Raw genomic sequence first — 21,579 nt, 5'->3', positions numbered from 1 at the left:
CTCCTTTGAGATGGATAGAGCACTAAATTGATCTCATGCCGGGAGCTTCCTTACCAAATAAGCCAGCATATAGAAGCAATTCAGAAGAGACAAAAGAGATCCAAAGGCAAGTAGAGAGCTTGATGGAAAAAGGATGGGTAAGAGAAAGCTTGAGCCCATGTGCTATGCCCCTCATCTTGGTAAATCAAACTCTATCTCAACTTCTAAGGTACTTGGTAGGTAAGAATTTGAAAGCTTAGGACAAATGCCTACCCCATGTTGAATTTTCTTATAATAGGGTAGCAAACTCTACTACTTCTTATTCTCCTTTTGAGGTAGTTTACGGTTCAAGTCCATTGTCCCCTCTTGATTTGTTACCTTTGCCTAACACTTCTGCTATGATGAATAGGGATGGGCTTTCTAAAGCCAATTTTGTTAAGAGTTTGAATGAGAAGGTGAAAGCACAAATTGAGAAAAAAGGTTGAACAATATGTCAGATGTTCCAATAAAGGGAGAAAGAAAATGGCTTTCAAACCGGGTGATTAGGTTTGTATTCACTTGAGGAAGAATATGTTTACTTCCAAATGGAAATCTAAACTTCAAGAAAGAGGAGATGATCATTTTCAAGTTTTAGAGTGCATTAACTATAATTCATATAAAATTGATTTACCACTAGACTATGGTGTGAGCAACACTTTTAATGTTACTAACTTGACTCTTTATGATGTAGGTACCTTTGAATCAATTCAAAGGCGAATTCTTCCCAGGAAGGAAGGAATGATAGAGGACTATCCAAGGAGGAAGAGTTTGACTTGGGTGGGCTCAACATGGATGGACCAATTACTTGAACAAGGAGTAAGAGATTTCAAGAAGAACTTGAAAAGAAACTAAATTATTTCATGGAGGAGAAAGAAGAAGAAGCGAAGCTCATAACTTTTAGCCAACTTTTAGAATAAGATTTATTTTTGTTTTTAATTGTATTTTGGGTTTATTTTTGGACTTGTAATGGGTTGCGACCTTTCATTGTTATTTTTAAGTCTTTTAATTATTAGATTAGTTATTGGGTCTTGGACCTACTTTAGGGTTATTAGTAGGAGTTATAAATAGACTTCTTAAACATTTTGTTGAGAGTTTTTTTTTATGAAATTTCATATTTGACATAGTTAAGAGAGTGTCTCTCTTGATTCTTGTGTGAAATCTTAGATTCTTATCAAAGAATTCTATTCTTTGTAGAGAATCATTCTCAACTTATTAATCTTTTAAGATTGCGGTGTTATTCTTTCCATCTCCTTTTCTAATTCCGCTTTTTTTTTTTTTATTTTCCCCAGTTTCAGAGAGTCTCAAATAGGTTCTCTAGTTTGTTGATGCTAAAAATTAGATCCGCAAATTAGGGTTTCATCACTTCCTTTTGTATTGATCTTACCATTGGCGATAACTAGACTTTGACTTTTTTGAATGAATAAAACGTTTAAACAAGATTACATAGTCCTTTAAGGACGCATACCAAGAGATACTCAAAGTTAGAGCATTGATTCTTGCGAGTCGTGGATGCAAGTTCTTTTATCAATGCATTGGACGCTAGTTTGTTAAAGCTAGTTTAGGCATAGTTTCTCGCTTATGGTTGGACGCTTACTTATAAGAGCTTCTAGGATGTGTGTGAAGACTTAAGAGCTCATTATGTAGTATGTCCTGTTCACTTAGACAAGAACTCATCGATAATCAATAATTTATATCTTGGTTAATCATCAAAATATGAAGTAGGTTTGGATCGTCCAGTAACCATAAGGTCGCCTAGACTTAACAACAATAAAAAAAACTTAATTATTTCTTTACCAAGCCCTTAACAACAATGGTGATGATGAAGATGACGATGACAACAATGAGGATGAGAATGAGAATGACAACGATGATGTCGATGACGACGACGATGATGGTGATGATGATGATGAGGAGGAGGATGACGATGATGATGACATTGACAACAAAAACAACGACGATGATGATGATGACAATGACGACCTAAAAGATGGATCGTGTTTCTTGATTCACAAACAAAATATCACATTTTCTTAATCCTTATTTGCTAAGAGTTATATCACATTCCTTAATTGACAAACAAATATCATAACTCCGTATAGAAATAAATCACGTTCATTATTTGCTAAAAGATCATGTTTTGTAAAAGATCTTTAAATATGATTTTAATTCTTGCGATGCTTTATGATTATGTGTTATAAAAGATCTTTGAATGAAATTTTAATTTAATTATTATCGTATTATAATCAATATTACTATTTTTCTTTTATCAATTTTTCAAATTAGTTCAAAAGCGGGTAATAGGAACAAGTAGGGACATTATGGTATCCAACAAGGACGGACACATGGTATTAAGGTTATCACCCACATGGGTATGAATTCAAGTACATTTTGTTTTAAAGTGCGGGCATGAAGACAAGTGTTAATATCCTTCCTATCCAGACTCTACTTATCGTCATCCTAAATTGATGTTTACTAAGGGATTAGGCTACCAAAGATGTGTGATTTTCATATGGACAAATTTTGATGTTTGTGAATATAGGTAGATTTCTCTTATATTGTTCTAACGTTTTGTTTTATCTCATTGATCAATGCTTTTATCATCAAACTTCATTCCTATTTTTTAAGCACCAAATTCTAGGCACTGCTAATGTATCATTCCTGTTATTGCAAAGTTGCAAATGTATTACATGATAATGCTCTCGATGCATTATTATTTATTAATACCAACTAATTTGACCAAAATATTCTGGTTGTTAGATCAATCTTCAAGATACCGAACATTCTGATTTTGGGGAATACATTAGACATACAAATGTCCATAATGGAAAGCAATTCAGAGAAATTTTATGAATTCCAAGGCTTGGGCATATCTTCATTTAAGAATATGGTTTCAAATGCTTTCACAGTCATAAACACAAGTGATCTTCAAACAGAGAAACATATTAGTGTAATTAATAATACATTTGGTTTATTTTGGATTATGGTAGTATCTTCTCTTATTGTCATTAAAACTTCATCTTTTATTCTATATTTTATTTTTAAACAAATAATTATAATAAATTGTTTTAAAACACGTGTAGAGATTAACGTAACCCATACAAACACACGGGTAAATTACTAGTTCCCACTCCCAAATATAATCCTTCCACGCTAGCCTATCATTCCAAGAGGTACGGAAAAAGTCATCAAATTCATCATGCATATCCATGCAACAAGGAAGGATAACGATTGACGCCCTTGATTTCTCTTTCTTACAACGCTCCATCCTAATAGGCATAAATGAGATCCTGCTATAGTAAATACTATTGCTAACTTGGCATCACGTGTCAACAAAGAACCTCAGCCTTACTATTGCCAGCAGGAGTTTCCATTAAAAATAGTACTGATGAAGCATATTCTCTACACAAATCCTTATTGAGGTGATCAAATCCCCTCGCCCCAATCCTTGGAGGGGAGAGTTAAGTAGCATATTTAACACATGGTTATATTATATTATATTTACAATAAGCACATGATAATATCTGTAAGATAGTCATTACTATAGTTAGGGATTTGATTTTTTATTCATGACTAATTCCTTTTGTACACTATAAATAGTATACGTGTGCTGTGTATACCTTTGAGACAAACAACATTCAAATATCTTAAGAGGGAATTTTCAGCCTTCCATTTCGCCCACAAGGGATGATCTTTTTCTTATTTCTTTACTTCTCCAGCCGTATATCTCAGCTTACCTCTTCCTCTATGCCCATTCCAAATAATTTATTCCCATTGAGCTTGTGTTCCGTGAGTTAGAGATTCAGGTTCTGTGGAAAGGTATCAATCACGCTTGGTTGGGCTCCACGTGCTCATTTATTGGTGGAGGAGTCACCTTCTCATTTTCTGTGGCTGAGAGTCTGAACAGGCACTGGTCACTTTCGCCTTTGGAGAGGACAAGGATTAGAGCATGAAGATCTGATACCATATGAGAACACAGAAGAATGACTTTTATTTCTCTAATGATAGTTGAATCATACTAGTACTAATTGAAAGGCAGAGTTAGTCATAAATAGGAAACCAATCTGTTGCAAATAAAAAACAGAATCAATAAAAAATAAAAAACCAATCTGCTATAATCTTATTGGGGTTCAGATTTGATTACAATATGATTCTGATGCAGCTTTTACAACAAAATCATATCAAATAATAACTCAGACAGGAACAGTTTCAGCAACTTTTGAACAAAACCCTACTACAAGAAAATAAGGAAAAAAATGAAAATATAAGATTCAAAATCATGGAATAGAAATCAACAAAATCAATAATAGATATGAATACCTTGAGTACATCTTAAATGAATTCCTCAATACTCAACAGGCATAGAAAATGATGAGCAAGGCCCTGCAAAGATGAAAGAGCTATCAGCTTAAAGGTGATGTAGCTGTGAGCATTGTGGAGAAAGTAACAGGCAAATCCATGGCAGAAAATATATATTCTAGGTCAAGTTTATTGGGACTCGGAAAGAAGGAAGAGCAAGGAATTTAAAAATTCCTCCTTTGTAGGTGTAATTTTAAATTCCTTGATTTTCGAGTAGAGAAACATCAGATCAAAATGTTGAGCATTTTAATTCCTTTGTAATAAAGTATACAAATGAAGCATTTTAATGTACCATTTTGATTCCTATTAAAACTTACATTCCACTCATAAATTACCAATCCAAACAATAGCCAATCCTGGTCGGTCAATATTCCATTTTTCTTTGTAATTTTATGTTCCCTTGCATACTACCATTACGCTGAGACGATTTCAGTATCAGAACAGATTAAAGACCAAAGCCCAAGAGCCTATTTTTTCATGCACCATAGAGGTTCATTGAGTGTTTGCTATCAAGATCTTCTCACTAGTAATCTCCACAAGAACATTTCTCTCCAACAATTCCATGAAACCAGTTTTTATCCCTCAAAGACACTTCTCTACTATAAATCTTTGAGATATATTTAGCAAAATTATGGCAATCAACACAAATTCGGAGATTTTTTATAACACAGATTAACACACTTTCAGGAGTAGCAATTAGTCCAAAAGACAAAGCCAACTTTTCACTGTGGCTTAGAAGTATCTTCTCCTTTTGCTCCTCATCCACATCATGCAAAACACAACTCAAATCAGGAAAATAACCAGCTTCTTTAAACCTGACTAATAATTCCTGCACTTTGCAGATACTTCTTCTCTTCTAGGATGGGAACAATCACTAGGATGGAAAGTTTGAAGTACTTGATCAACCTCAATCAAGCTTCTACCAGGCTCTTTTGTTACAGCCTTCTTCAACATCAGGTTCCTTAGTGATGTTACATCTTCCCATCTTCCCGCTGAAGCATATAAATTAGACAGAATAACATAATTGCCAGCATTTTCAGGCTCAAATTCTAGAAGCCTATGACCCACAAATTCACCAATGCCAAGATTTGAATGAACACTACAAGCACCTAAAAGGCAACCACATATAGCAGCTGATGGTTCAAAAGGAATCTTTTTGATGAACTCAAAAGCTTCTTCTACTCGACCAGCACGACCAAGCAAATCAACAACACACCCATAGCGCTTGGTGTCTGGTTGAACACTAATTTTCCCACTGGTCATATCATAAAAAATATCCATTCCCTTATCTTCTTGTCCTCCATGACTGCAACCAGATAACACAGCCAAAACTGTGACACTGTCAGGTTTGACTTTGTTTTCATCTCTCATTAAATTGAAAAGCTCAAGCACTTCTCTTCTCTCTCCATGTTTGCTATACCCAACTAACATCGCATTCCAAGAGATAACAGTTCTCTCACGCATGGTATCAAATATTCTTCTTGCATAAGTGAGGTTTCCACATTTTGAGTACATGTCAATCAAAGAGTTTTGAAGGATCACAAATGAGGGAACTTCAGAGCAGAGAAGATGGTTGTGCACTTGCTTGCCATGATCTAGAGCAGCAAGCCCAGAAAGTGCAGTTAAAACACTAGTATAAGTAACATAATTTGATTACATTCCTTCCCTTTGTAACCGGAGAAATAGCTCCAGTTCTTCATCCAGATCCAGTTGAGCATATCCAGAGATTATGGCAGTACAAGAAACTACATCTCTTTCAGGCAAGCATTCAAATATGCCTCTAGCTTCATGAATTTTACCATCTTTGGCATACATATCAAGGAGTGAGCTTCCAACATAAACATGTGCTTTGAAATTTAATTTTATGATAAGAGAATGAATTGCCTCCCTAAGACAAAACCCAAGGAACCTATACATGAAGTAAGGCATGGTAGCAAAAGTGAACTCATTAGATTCTGTACCTGCAAAAAGGAAAAGGCAGCTATTGTCAACACAGAAAAACCATTGGCACAAGACTAAACCAAAAACAAAAGTCTCAACGCAGCTAACTAACTAAAAAAATAAAAATCTCCATCTTTTGATTTCTCCTTATAACAAGCTCATCTTAGGCTCCAGCTTCCTCCAATTCAATGAAGGTCGTACTCAACATTATTGACAATTAACTCCTTTTTAAAAGAATCTTAATATATAAAACTCTAAATTATCAACTTGAGCATAACAAGTGACAACACATCTTTTCCTACATAAAACCAATACTTGATAAAGCATTCATAAACCTATATCAGTTCCTTCCATAGTTCCATTCCACAACTATCAACAATAACCGCCACTCTCATATGCGAACTTGTACAAAGCACAAGCAAGCCAAGAATACCTGATCGTAGTATCTGCACAAGAATACTCAATGCTTGAGAGGCATACCCTCTCTGAGAATAAGCCGAGATCATAGCCGTCCACGACACCACATTCCTCTCCGGCATTTCATTGAGCACGTGGCGAGCATCTCCCAAAGAGTCACACTTGGTATAGAACACGATCAACCTTGTCCAGAGGTACACACAGGGAAGATAGTGAGTTTTGATCGTGTGGGCATGCACTCTCTGCCCTTCTTTGAAGGCCCTTTTGCTCACACACTCGTTTAGGACTGTGTTGTAGTCTTGCAAATTCATGTCAAGGCCTCAAAGGGTCATTTGTATAAGGGCTTCTCGTAGATGTGTGTCATGGCTATGAGTGCTGAGAACGTGGTGCGAGTTAGAAGAGAAAGTAGATAAAAGACGCGGCTTTTGAAATATGGCTTTGTGTGTGGGAGACAAGACCTGTTTTAACTAAGATACGAGGACGAAGGTTTTCAATTCAAACTTTGTATGCGAAGGTGGCAGCAACTGCAACGGATACCAAAGTGCAGTATTCTCTGAGACGAAATTACTCGTGCTCACAATCACGCGTGTGCATCAACTGAGGTGGGGTCTCGGTCTCTCAGCAAGTCCCGAATATGCAATTCAGCAACTGTCTTATACTGACTACAGTGAAGGAATATGTGATCTAGACAAAAATTACTCATGCTCATGGATCTTTTACTTCTATATCAGAATATTATATATTTGATGAGTTTATTCTTCATATATTCTCTTTTTCTTTTTACTATATTAATTATTTAGAAATTATTTTAAATAATATTTTTAAAATAACTATTATAAAACTTGATAATCTTATCATACATAACAAGTTATTATAATTAAATACAAATATAAAAAAAATTTGAGGAAAAAAAGTTTAGATGTAGAAATGTCTCTAATAGAGTTGGATGCATGAACTGAGTTTGTAGGTTCACCATTTTAACTCCAAGCAATTCTTTAACGTACTCAATTTTATGCTTAGTGTACCTCCTAGGAAATAATTCCCACACTGAACAAACGTTCTTCTCCTTCATTAGTGTTGACGTCACATATGCCTTTCCCAAAGAAACCCTAACACCCCAACCTCATTCCTTCTGTGCACCCCCAACCCTTTCACCCTGTCGCGGTGCCGCACTCACCTCACACCATAACTTTTGCCGGATAAATTTCAAATTCTTACCTATATTTTGGATTCATAAATCTATAATAACATAATTGTATTAATAGCATTATGCAGTCCATAATTCTTACCTATATTACAAATTGTTCAATTCATAATTGCATTAATAGCATTACACAATGATTGAACTGTGGATCGTAATGCAGTCAATACAATTATGGTTGTGCAATTCATAGTGTATATGTTATTATAGATTGTTCGATCCATAATGCATTTTTTCATATTACAGATATATTACAAAATACAAAATCTGGAGTACAAAAATACATTATGGATTGAGCAATCCCTAACAACATATACACTATGGATTGCCCAATCTATACTGAATTACCTCATTCGGCCTTTCCTTTTCACAATCTGTAATACATTACAGAATTTGTATTTGAACCCCACTCCTTCCTTTCTTGCCTCTCCTCACACTTCACTTGAAGACTCTCACTCGTGGTAGTGCGTGCAGAGGAAAGAGGGGCCCACAAATCTAGGTACTACTGGTGGTGACGTGTGCGGATCTAGGTGGTGATTGAGGTGGCAGCACGCATGAATCTGGGTGGTGCATGGTGGTTGCGCATGCATAAGAAAGAAGGGGTGAGTGGTGGTGGTTCAAGGATGAGGTGGGAGAGGGGAAGAAGACGGGTAAAATGGGGATATCAAAGTGTGGAAGTGCACCAAGCAAAAAATGAGATGTGTTAAGTAATTGGAGTGAGCCCGATTTCTATTGGCCCATATAAATCTGATCCCATACAAGTTGGCCCGTTTCGGCTAAATAAATAGGTTTGGTTGGCAGGCTCCTGGAGCCACCTTTTCACCCACTAATATATATGTTTAAGTTAAATTATTATTTATATAGTAAATTATTTGATTTTTTTGTTAACTGTTAAGTATTAGTTGATGTTAAAATTATGTTTGATATAATATTTGAACTCTTTTAACTTGTTTTATTTACCTTTTATATATATAAAAAAATGTTAATACCGTTTAATGTTTATTTTTTATTTTAATATAAAAATTAAATAAATTAAAAAATATTTTATAGAAATACGAATAATATCACATAAATAATAATGTCAATAAATAAATTTGTCTTCAATTTTCTATTATAATAATTAAAAAAATCGTTTTAGTTTTTTAAGATTTTTCATTTTTTTTCCAACCAGTACAGACCGGCTATTACACTAGTTTATTTATTTTGTGGGTCGGTCCGAGTTAGTCCGTTTACATGTATGCCTATGTTCGGTTGGGTTAACCAGTATATCCAGCTCTAGTCTTAATACTAAAAAAAGAAGTTAAAAAAAGAAAAAAAAAATCACCTTTTTTGCATGCAAATCCTGCTCAAAAGTAATAAATATATTCTGTATTCATAATAGAGGTCCAACAAATACTTCACCAGACAACATCTTATATTGAATGGAGGAAATGTTAATTATAGGATAAAAATAAAAATTTGAATTTAACATATAATATTTTATTTTACTGGAATTTAAGAATCTGAACAAGTTTTGTCTCTGTTGTTGCAATCATCAAGAACTTCAAATAATTTTTTACAGTTGTTTTCACAATTTTTAAGAACTATATAAGTAACAGTTCAAGAACTCTCAAGTCAATTGATTCAATAGTGAAACTGTATAAAGATTTGGTTCTTAAATTTAAGAATTCCGTAAACAATTTCCTTTTGAAAATGCTCTTAGGAGAAGAGTGTACAAGGACATCACTCCATCTTTGGGAGGGGTGAATGTATAAATGCAAACAGGTAAGAACTGATCATTAAATACAATCTCTTGCTAGTAACTACTGAATAAAGACGTCAGAATTAATTCTTCTGAATCTTGTGCAGCAATGGATGGCAAATTTTTAATGCCGCAGTTAGTTTGTTGTAGTTGCACATCAATTTTCCTATTATTTGATGCTTCATTGTCCTGTTCCTTCTCTCAAGTGCTCAGCAAGTAGAGGCAGATAAACAATCATGAATTAGCCAATTTGCTTCACTAAGGAACTAGGATATGGCTTACCAGTGGCGGAGCCAGAAAAATTATAAAGCCTGGGCAAAAATTTAAAGATAGCAAATTCACATTGTATATAATATGTAAATAGTAATCAATCAAAATAAAAGAGACTCGTCATTTTGTCAACAAAAATATAGTTTAAAATAAAAGAGATAAACATAATCTTCCAATAGCGGGTTAAATAAAATTACGAGGCAAGTGTCCTTTCCGAGACTTCTTTGCGGTAAATGTTCGAATAATATCAATATCATCAAGTGACTTGAATATCTCCCGCTCGGTGTAACATACCATCAAGTCATTGAACCACACATCGTTGATCTTATTGCGCAATTTAGACTTGATAATCTTCATTGCTGAAAAAGCTCTTTCAACGGATGCTGTCGACACCGGCAATATCAAAGCTAGCTCAATAAGTTTATAAACCAATGGAAATACCAAATGTTTCTCAGTTTGAACCATCTTCATAGCCAAACTTTGAACATCTTCACAAGTGGAAAAAGAAGCATTTCTTCTCACTTGAAGCACATAAGTTTCAAGTTGATCCCTAATTTGTTCCTCGGTCATCATCAGAAAAGTCTGCATGATAAATATCAGCAAGACGAGCAAGCTTATCAACATCAAACTTGGAGAAAGAGTTCTTGGGGTCAAGACATGAGAAGCAATCAAGTATAATGTTACTTCCTTCACTAAAGCGGTGATCCATCTCCACACATATTTTATCAATAGCAACATAAAAAATCTCTGCACGGTAATGATGAAGATTAGTGATAGTCCTCCCTTCTGCTCTTGAACGACCCCGAACTGGTATTTCGTCATCCATATTTGGTACCAGAATACTTTTAGCAACACAAAATCCTTGGACATCGGCAAAAAAATTATTCCAGCCACTCTCTCTCATTGTGCCCAACCGAGCTTTGACAACATCAACTAATTCCATGGCATTCACAATATTAAGATCTTTTCTTTGCAATATATTTGAAAGCTCGTTTGTGATACCAAACAACTTTAACATTAACCTCAAAATAAAAGCAAATTTAAAGCTCTCCATTTTTTCTATCAAACCTGCTGCTTGAGATGGTCCACGTCCATCTTCATCAACCATACTAAGCACCTTTAACACGGAGGACCACATTTGATCCAAACGAAGCAATGTAGTATGATGTGAACCCCATCTAGTATCCCCGGGTCTAGTGAGACTAGATGATTGGTGTAAGCCCCTTCCTCTAGATATCTCACCACTCTCAAGTTTATTTAAAATATCTTTGTGTTGTGCCTCTGTCAAAGCATCCCTCCTCTTACAAGATGCACTTGTTGTATTCACAATCAAGGTGATGTACTCAAAGAAATCATGAATAGATGAGCAACTACTAGTAACAGACACAACAACCAATTGCAAACGGTGAGCATAACAATGGACATAGAAAGCATAAGGATTTTCATCTAGAATTTTTCTTTGCAAACCATTAAATTCACCTCTCATATTTGAAGCTCCATCATATCCTTGCCCTCGTATCCTTGAAATAGATAATGTGTACTTATCAAGAATACCATAAAGAGCATCCTTTAATTACTTAGATGAAGTATCTGTGACATGATGTAGAGCAATAAATCGTTCCACAACATTCCCTTTGTCATTCAAAAACCTAAAACAAATTCAACCAGTTTACTTGGCGGCATAGAGAATAATAGGTAATGAAAATTGGAAATTGGAAAATACAACTACTAACCTCAACATCACCGCCATTTGCTCTTTGACGGATATATCACGTGACTCGTCAATAAGCACGGAGAATTGTCTATCACCAAGCTCTTCCATAATCACCTTGGTAACTTCATGTGCACAACACGTTGCAAGCTCCTTTTGAATGTCACCGCAAGTCATTGTGCAATTTTTTCCACCACGGTCAAAAGCATCCCTCACTTGTTCATTCTGAGATTTTACCCAATCTACCATCTCTCTAAAATTGCCCTTATTTAGCGAAGTAGAGGATTCATCATGGCCACGGAAAGCCATGCCTTGTGCTATGAGATATCTTGAACAATCTAAAGAACAAGTCAAACGAATCTTATACAATTCTTCTGATTCCTTGGTTGCTTTAGCAAACTTACTTGTCACACTTTGTCTTTGATTATTATAATCATCGTAGTGCTTGACACATGAGTTGTGCAAACTATTATGACTACCAACATGATCTTTCAAGCCTTGAGATGCATGCTTCCAATCTCTATATCCGCTTTTAGTGAAGACTTCAAAACCAAAGTGTTCGGCCCTCCCGGGTTGCTTAAAGAGAAAGCAATAAAAACAATAAGCTGCATCCTTGATCTCACTGTATTCTAACCATGTGTAATTCTTATACCATGATTTACTAAATGCTCTAGAAACACTTCCAAATGGAGTACGAGGAAAGCTTGGCAAATGTGGTTGCATTGGACCCTTCAATATATATGCCCTCCTCACTTGATCTTGAATATCCGGAGCATACTCATTAATTTGTTTCCTATGACCTGGATCACGCACAATCTCATTTGGGTTAAACTCATTAACCACATTAGGTGGCGGTTCTAATTCGGCTTCTTGTTGTACAACATTCACATTCTCAATACTTGCTCTATCAACCAAAAATCTCCTCATCTCTGAAATTAAATGATCTTAAGTTAATACTCAATTAACAATTAAAATCATAAGAATCAAAATTTAAATAAGAATAGTTTTTCAAAATAAAAGTAATCTCTTATGATTTATAAAGAGTAGGAACAAGCATTATATTATATTCAATTAAACACCATTATAGAAACTAATAAAATTAGATAACCAAAAGAAACCTTTATTGTAGATAATTTATCTATCAATAAACAAATTTACAAGTGGTATGATTCCACTGTAAAAGATCTTTTTACTGCTATTATAAATAATACTATATGCTTATAATATTACTAGATACACACTTTAGTTTGACTTATCAATAAAACTTTTATAACCAATGAATCTTGCTGTGTAGTAGCTTAATCTGACACTTAGTAGCACACAAAATGACAAAATATATTATAAAGTAAATATTTTTTATAATGAAATTTATTAAAGTTATCAGTATGATACAATATTATAATTTCACCATATGAGATTTTAGATAAACTTGAAAAATATGGGACCCATTTTCACAATGTTAGTACTTCTATATAACATAAAATATTTAACCTTTCAAAGACAAACCCAAATTTTTCTTCTTCTCTGTGTCTGCTACTACTAGGCGGTGCAAATAAACCCAATCAGTTGAAATTAAACAATTACTAACCGAAAAAAAAGGGGAAGGCAGTAGTCGGAAAAGAACCCGTAGGTGTCGATGGCGGAAGCTTTAAGGTTTCTACAGTGTTGCTGCGGTGACGAAGCTTTACTTCTTTTGTTTCTGTTACCTATATTTTTGCCCTTTTAATTTTTAACTCTTACAATTGTTTTGCCCTTTCAATTTCTTGCCCTTTCTTTAATATTTTTCTTTTAATTTTTACCTTTTTTTTTTTTTACCAAATGAATTTGGGCCAGAGCCTGGGCAATTGCCCAGGGTAGCCGGGCCTTGAAACCGCCTATGTGGCTTACACAGTTTGAATGTAGCTGGTGTGAGCCAAGAAGTTTATTTAAATGCCATTTTGGAACTGTTTTAAACATCTCACCCAAACTCCTGTCACTCTACTCAATCTACCCAATGCCTTATAAATCTCCTCTGCTTCAGGGTGTGATTTATCGCTAGAAACAAATCCATGGATGCCCTCGGTTACCTCAATGCAGCTCCTCCGTGGTTCCTTCTTGAGACCCCTTTCGCTGATAACTTTCCTCAATTCTTCAACCTCATTCCATCTTCCAACACTTGCTTTTACATTACTCAACAAAGTATAGCATCCAGCATTATCAGGTTCTAGTTCCAAAAGTCTTTGAGCTGCATATTCTCCAAACTTCTTACTTCCATACACTCTGGAAGCTGCTAGAAGAGCACTGCATCCTGCTATCAGGTAGAGTTATCATTTTCAATATTATAAGCCAATGCCTCTTTAAGCATCCCCCTTCGACCGAAAAGATCCACAATGCAAGTGTGATGATCCAAAGCAGGTTCAATTCCAAAATCCCATTTCATAGAATGGTAAATATTGCAGCCTTCCCTGACAAGACCAGAATGGCTACAAGCAGGCAGTAAGCTCAAGAAGGTGACTGAGTTTGGCTGCACTTGTTGCTCAACCATTTAAATTAAATTAAAACACTTTTAATGCATCCAAACCAAAACAATGGGAGCCAAGTCCCTCAATCATTGTTGTCCATGCTACAACATCTTTGACAGGCATCATATCAAAACACGCTTTAGCAAAAGACATGCTTCCACCTCTTATGTACATGTTTAAGATAGAGATCTCAAGGTGTACAGTATCTACCATATGTTCTAAAAGAAATGCGAGTCCCCAATTAAAATTGTTTTGTTATTTTTCTGTTGTAACTTTATTCTGTTATCAGCATTCTAGAACATGTTGAGGTGTTATCTTTATGTTTTTCTTTTTTGTCTTTTTCTTCCATACTACAACGTGTATGTTGTATATATACTATATAACATCTTTCAATAAAGTAGAAAAAAATACAATTTCATCATCTTTGTTTGTTTAAGCCTTCTTGCATTTCTGGTTTCGTTTTATGGTATCAGAGCTCCACCTGGAGCTCTGCTGATTCCCTATCAAAATGTCAGATGTTTCCGATGATGCTACCCCAACATGGTTTGATCCTTGTCTTGATCCCTCAAGTCCATATCATATTCATCCAAGTGAAAACCCATCTTCCGTTTCTATTTATCCAACACTGGATGGTAACAATTACCATTCTTGGTCCCGTTCAATTAGAATGGCCTTGATATCTAAGAACAAGATAGGTTTTCTAGCTGGCACAATACCTGCACCAGATGTCCATAGCCCTTCCTATCCTTCTTGGGAACGTTGTAATACCTTGATCAGGTCTTAGCTGCTAAATTCCCTGTCCCCATCCATTGCACAAAGTATCATCTTCCTGGACCGTGCAGTAGACATCTAGACAAATCTCTGTGAACGTTTTTCTCAAAGTGATCTACTCCGCATCGCAGAACTCCAAGAGGAAATATATGGTCTAAGGCAAGGCTCTCGTTTTGTTATGGATTATTTTACTGCACTTAAATCTATGTGGGAGTAGCTTGATAATTACGTCCATTTTCGAACTGCACTTGTTCAGAAAAATTGTATCACCAACAAGATTTTATTATTCGTTTTGTAAAAGGCTTAGAGGAGCATTTCTTGTTCGTTCTCAAATCCTGCTTATGGACCTGTTAACCGTGTGTTTTCCCTGATTATTCAACAAGAGCGTCACAACTCTTCATCGCCAATCATTGACGAACCCAACACATTCATCAATGTTGCACAATCAACTTTCGGAGAGGACGTGGAGGAGGTGCTCCTGTAGGACAATCTAGGAGCAATACTCGCACTTTCTCCAACAAAAAGTGCGTCTATTGTGGTCGTAATGGACACACAGTAGACATATGCTACGCCAAGCATGGGTATCCCCCTGGTCATCCGCGACATTCGGGGCGGCCACGTTTCCACAACAAAGAGAGCTCTTCTTCTTCCACTACTGTCAACAATGTTGCGTAGGAAGAAGATCCACACTTCTCAATGAACCCGAACTCTCCATCTAATGGGCTAGGTTATGGTTTCACTAAGGCCCAATATCACAGTCTCCTTGGTCTTCTTCAACAACAGAGCAACGGTCCAGCAGCCTCCTCTTAGCCCAAAAATGTCAACCTCACCCAAGTGTCCAGCGTTGGCACTTCTAATTCCACTAATATGGGCCTTGGTATTTGCTTTATTTCTTGCACCATCACAAACCATTTGACAATTGCACGCGCATCACACCCATTCAACAATGCTTACTGGATTATTGATTCAGGGCAACTGATCACATCACTTGTTCTTTTGACAATTTCCTAAATTTCTCAAAAATTAAACCCATACATATTAATCTACCCAATGGCTCTACAGTAGTTGCTCATATTTCCAGGACTGTTCAATTGTCTCCACAACTCATCATTCAAGATGTTCTTTATGTGCCAAATTTCAAATTTAATTTACTTTCAATTTCTAAACTCTTGGCTTCGTCTGATTACACACTTCATTTTTCTAACTTTCAATGTCAAATACAGGAAAAGAAGTCATTGAGGATGATTGGTTTGGCTAAGTTGAAGCATGGATTATATCACTTAGAGATGCACACCTGTTAGTGCTCTTCGGCAAGTGTATCGATTCGCTCAAATAATATAAAATGGTAAGACTGAGTATAATATCCTCAGGGAATTTGTTTCACTCAGACACTGTACATCCAGTATGCAAACATTTGTATGGATTAAAAGCAAGGTAAATATCAAGTTGAATTATGTACTAAAGTTTCTTGGAATATAAACTAAATATCTAGAATTTTGGAAGTGAAAACTATCAAGTAAAAAGCGTTGGATCGTTCTACTGAATTTCTCTTGATGTTAATGTGTATTTTTCTCTATTTAACGTAATCCTAGTGTTCTTATGCTGAGAAACTACTCAAACCAAGATCCCTCTAGTGAATGAGCCTAACTCTCTTTAAACTTCGTCCTTGATCCCTTAACAAACTTAGTCTAAAAGAGTTGCATTAAGTCTACAACATAATATGAACTAGATCGCTGGACTCCATTCCTAGACATACAAATTTCTAGCTTGCTCTACCAAGTTCTAAGGCTTTAAAGCATTTCCCAATGCTAAAAATCCTAACTATACATACAAATGGGTGATCAAGTCACAAGCATATAAAATAAGCATAGATAGAAGCAATGAACACATAAAAATAACATTAAATAGATAGTGAAAGAGTGTTACATCAAGGTCTCAGCAGAACTCCCCAACTAAGAGGTTTAGTCTTCCATTACAAGTAATGCAATCTCTCGATACAAGGAAGGAATAGTTTTGTGTGAAAGAAAATGGCAAAGGAGGGTTGAGGATGTCTCCTACAACCTCTAAACCCTAAACTTCGCTCCTTCTAACCTAAGCTCTCTCAGCTGCTTTCCTTTTGTCTTCTCAGCTTCCTCTGGTGCTCCCCCTAACTCTATCAAAAAGACTCACTTTTATTTCCGCCAACTTCAGTGTTTTAAAGGCTCTTGGACCTTTCAGCTTCCGAAGGCTCGCTAAGCGAGCGTAAGTGAATTTTGGCTTAGTGAGACTGGGTGCACTAAGCACGAGAAGAGACAACGACCTTGCTGGGCAGGCTGGCTGGGTGCTGGGCGAGCACATCCTTGGATGATCCTCTTCTAGGGTTTCCCAACCTGCTAAGCGAGTTGTATGCCTCGCTAAGCGAATGCCACTCGCTAAGCGAGTCATCAACTACTTGAACCTTCTCTTCTTTGGCTTGAAACTGAGTTGGATTCAACATTAATTCACAAAATGGGAGTATCTACTCTATAAAATCGCACTAAACTGAAAAATATGTACAATTCCTACAAAAAGAACCATAATTTGGAGGTAAAGTGCTATTTCCATGCAAATATTCAACATAAAACTAACTCCTGAATAGCGACTAACAACACCGAGCATAAACATACTTTTCCCAAAGCCACCTTCATCAATAATTTTTCCACTCCACTTGTTACCGACTCCAATCTTTGGCACTTTAGACTATTTTTTTGCATCTAAAGGAATTTTGTTGGATCAAGTGGCCTCGGAATAATTAAGAAGGGGGGCCTGAATTAAACATTACTGAACCTTTACTAATTAAAAATCTACCCTTCTTAGGCTTTTACTATGTTGTTAAGAAAGTAAAGAACAAAAATAAAAACTTAATCAAAAGTAAAAGCGATAATTAAAGTGCACAGCGGAAAATAAAGAGTGTAGGGAAGAAGAAGACAAACACAAGAGTTTTATACTGGTTCGGCAACAACCCGTGTCTACATCCAGTCCCCAAGCGACCTGCGGTCCTTGAGATTTCTTTTCAACCTTATAAAGGCTTTACAAGCAAAAATCCACAAGGGATGTACCCTCCCTTGTTCTCTTTGAACAACCTAGTGGATGTACCCTCCACTAGAACTGATCCACAAGATATGTACCCTCTCTTGTTCTCAGTCACAACAACCCAAGTAGATATACCCTCTACTTGTACCACAAAGGATGTACCCTCCAATGTGTTAAGACAAAGTTCTCAGGCGGTTAGTCCTTCGAAACTTTGTGAAGGGGAAACAAAAGAATTCTCAGGTGGTTAGTCCTTTGAAATCTTTTGTTTTAGGGAAAGGGAAGAATCAAAAGAATTCTCAGACTCTGTCATTTTGAATTCTTTGACAAGGGAGAAGGGAGACACAAAAGAATTCAGGCGGTTAGTCCTTTGTTCTTTTGGAAAAGGGAGAAGAGAGACACAAAAAGAATTCAGGCGGTTAGTCCTTGTCGAATTCTTTTTGGAAAAGGTAGAAGAGAGACACAAAAAGAATTCAGGCGGTTAGTCCTTGTCGAATTCTTTTTGGCAAAGGGAGAAGAGAGACACAAAAAGAATTTAGGCGGTTAGTCCTTGTCGAATTCTTTTTGGCAAAGGAAGAAGAGAATGAAAATATATAACACACTTTTGTTTGCTGTGAAAGAACAAGGTTTGGAAACCAGAAAACTTAGAAAGCTTTTGGCAAAGGAAGAAGAAGTTCAAAGAGATGTTCAAAAGTTGTAAAAGAGTATGTGGAAAAGTTGTTTGTAAAGGTTGTCAAAGATTGTAATGAATATCTCAAAATGCAAGTCAAGGTCTTGCTTTTATAGACTCTTCAAGTCTGGTCAAGAGAATCATTAGAAGAGTTATAACCTTTAAAAAAAACTGAAAACCATTGGAAGAGTTACATCTTTTGATTTTTGTTCAAATCTTGTCACTAGTAATCGATTACCAAATCCTTGTAATCGATTACACAAAGCATTTTTGTGAAAGGATGTGACTCTTCACAATTGAATTTGAATTTCAACGTTCAAACACACTGATAATCGATTACCAATATTTTGTAATCGATTACACCATTTTGAATTTAATTGGAACGTTTTAAATTCAGTGGAAAGCTTTTGAAAACAAACTTTGTCATTGGTAATCGCTTACAGAAATCTGGTAATCGATTACCAGAGAGTAGAAACTCTGGTAACTTAGAAAATTTTGTGAAAACTTCTTTTGAAAAACAAAACTGTGTTATGTTTGTTTTTTGAAAAATCTTTTCAATACTTCCCTTGTGAAGTCTTCTTGATTTCTTCTCTTGAATCTTGAATTCATCTTTTCTTGAATCTTGAAATCAAATTTCTCTTGATTCTTGAATTGTTCTAGACTCAATCTTGAAATCATTCTCTTAGGCTTTTTGTCATCATCTTTGTTATCATCAAAACAACTTGAATGAATCTGGATTCAACATCATGAAGCTTGCTTCTACAATCTTCCCCTTTTTGATGATGATAGCCCTGAAATCAAGAAACACATACACATACTTTTTCCTAGTTGATCACTCACTTAATTCTCCAGATTCTCCCCCTTTGTTTTTGAGTTTATGCTTCACTTGAAATTAAGTTAATTACTTATGTGAGTTCTTGATTTAATCCCTATTTCTCTCCCCCTTTGGCATCAACAAAAAGCCGAAGTGCGTAACAAATATAAAACATACATACATTACTAATCATTCACAAGACATTCATTGAAAAATCTAAACCAATCATGAAGCAAGAAACATGACTAGATCAAATATATAAAAACCACATAGTCATATAACATAATTCATAATTGTTCAATCATACTATGCAAATAAAAGAAATACTAAATTGTTCAAATGTCATAATAATATAGCCAAATACATGGCTAGAAATCAAAGTACTAATAATGTTAAACATAATAGAAAACTAAGATGATGGTGGCGGCGGTGGTGGTAGATCAAAGCTTGTACGAATGTAAGAAACATTTTCTTCGACCTTGGTGATCTTTGACTCCATCTCATTGAATCGCCTGTCCACTTGTAACTCCAAAGTATCAAACCTTTCACCAACAAAGGTTTGAAGACCATCGAACCTGTCCAAAATCTTTTGAAGAAGAGAGGAATCTTCTCCATCATGTGAATGTCCTTCTTCATCAATGGGTTGAGCACTCTTTTTCACCCAAGAGCCATCATGCTCTTTACGGTAACCAAAGGATGCAATCACAGCAGTGCCTATTAGAAAGGATCTCTTGATTGGAACATAAGGTTCAGAATCAAGAGGGATGTTGAAGTGTTGAAGGAAGAGAGTGACTAGGTGTGGATATGGCAATGGAGCATTTAATCACAATGCCTTATACATGCGATATCAGACTAAGTGTGCCCAATCAATTTGCCGGCCTTTATGAAAAGCCCACATAACAATAAGATCTTCTTCAGAAACCTGTGGAAGGTTTGAAGATATTGGAAGTAAGATACGCACACTGAGATAATGAAGGATGCGGCTCTCAAAAGCCAATGAACCGACAAGAAGCTTTCTGGTCATATCCGCTTGGTTGGTGCAAACCAACCGGCAGGCATCATGCACAGAGAAATCATATTTCCAATCATCAATCAGTGAACCTTCAAATGGTACACCTTCACTGGATAATTGGGTCAAGTCATAGAATAGGGATTGGTCAATGACCATTTTAATCCCATAAACTTCAAAAATTAAAGTGCCTTCTTGGATTTCTAGGTTTGAATAGAAGGCTTTAACTATATCAGAGTAAACAGGCAATTTTAAAGACATGAAAGGAATAAGATTGGAGTTTTCAAATGCCTGAATGCATTCAAAACTCTCATTTGAAAAGAAATCCATATCAATGAATTTTGGATTAATAATGGAACCAGAAGAGAAAAGATTTGTGTACCGTATCCGTTGTTCTTTGGATGAGAACAATGAGGAAGAGGAAATGGAGGAAGGAATCTGCGTTTCTTGAGTCTCGGAATGCCGTTGGCTTCGACTCGAAGAACCCTTTTGCTTCTTTGATGGTTCCGCCATTTGAAGGGATTATTTGAAATTTCAATCGGTTCAAAAGAAAGCGAATGAAAAAAGATGAAGTTTGGACTTTGTGGGGAGTGATTTGGGCTAGAAATGAGTGAGATATGGCAGAAGGGAGAATTGGGAACGAGGGTTTTCGAAAAAGTGAGAAGTTGCAGATTTCTGATTTCGAATTTTAAATATATAGGGGCAGGGACGTGTTGTAATCGATTACAGAATTTGATAATCGATTACGCCTTACCTAATTGCCTGTAATCGGTTACACTAATGTGGTAATCGATTACCAGAGAGCATTTTAGCCAAAACTAAATGTTGATTGACTTTTAAGGGAAAAAGGATTTGAATGAATATCAAAATACTTTCTTAAAGAAAATATATATTAAAAAAAATACTTTATGAATGAATCTTAATCAAGTAATTCACATATCATATTCAAAATCATGCATAATCATTTAAAGGAAACATATATATATATATATATATATATATATATATATATATATATATATATATATATATATATATATATATATTCAATTATATCACAATAATCAACTCAAGTATTGAAGAATAAAGATCATAAATATTATCAAAATAT

At 35.6% G+C, this 21,579-nt stretch overlaps 2 pseudogenes; both read right to left on the bottom strand.

Moving 5' to 3' along the window:
- Positions 1-3,559: 3,559 nt before the first annotated feature.
- Positions 3,560-7,433, bottom strand: LOC100815898 (putative pentatricopeptide repeat-containing protein At3g13770, mitochondrial; annotated as a pseudogene).
- Positions 7,434-10,127: 2,694 nt separating this feature from the next.
- On the bottom strand, positions 10,128-12,582 carry LOC100815361 (zinc finger MYM-type protein 1-like; annotated as a pseudogene).
- Positions 12,583-21,579: the final 8,997 nt, after the last annotated feature.

Source organism: Glycine max, chromosome 10, assembly GCF_000004515.6.
Source record: "Glycine max cultivar Williams 82 chromosome 10, Glycine_max_v4.0, whole genome shotgun sequence".
In the NCBI taxonomy this organism is placed as follows: domain Eukaryota; kingdom Viridiplantae; phylum Streptophyta; class Magnoliopsida; order Fabales; family Fabaceae; genus Glycine; species Glycine max.
Note: the sequence above shows the minus strand (reverse complement) of the source record. Positions and strands in the feature narration are given on the sequence as shown.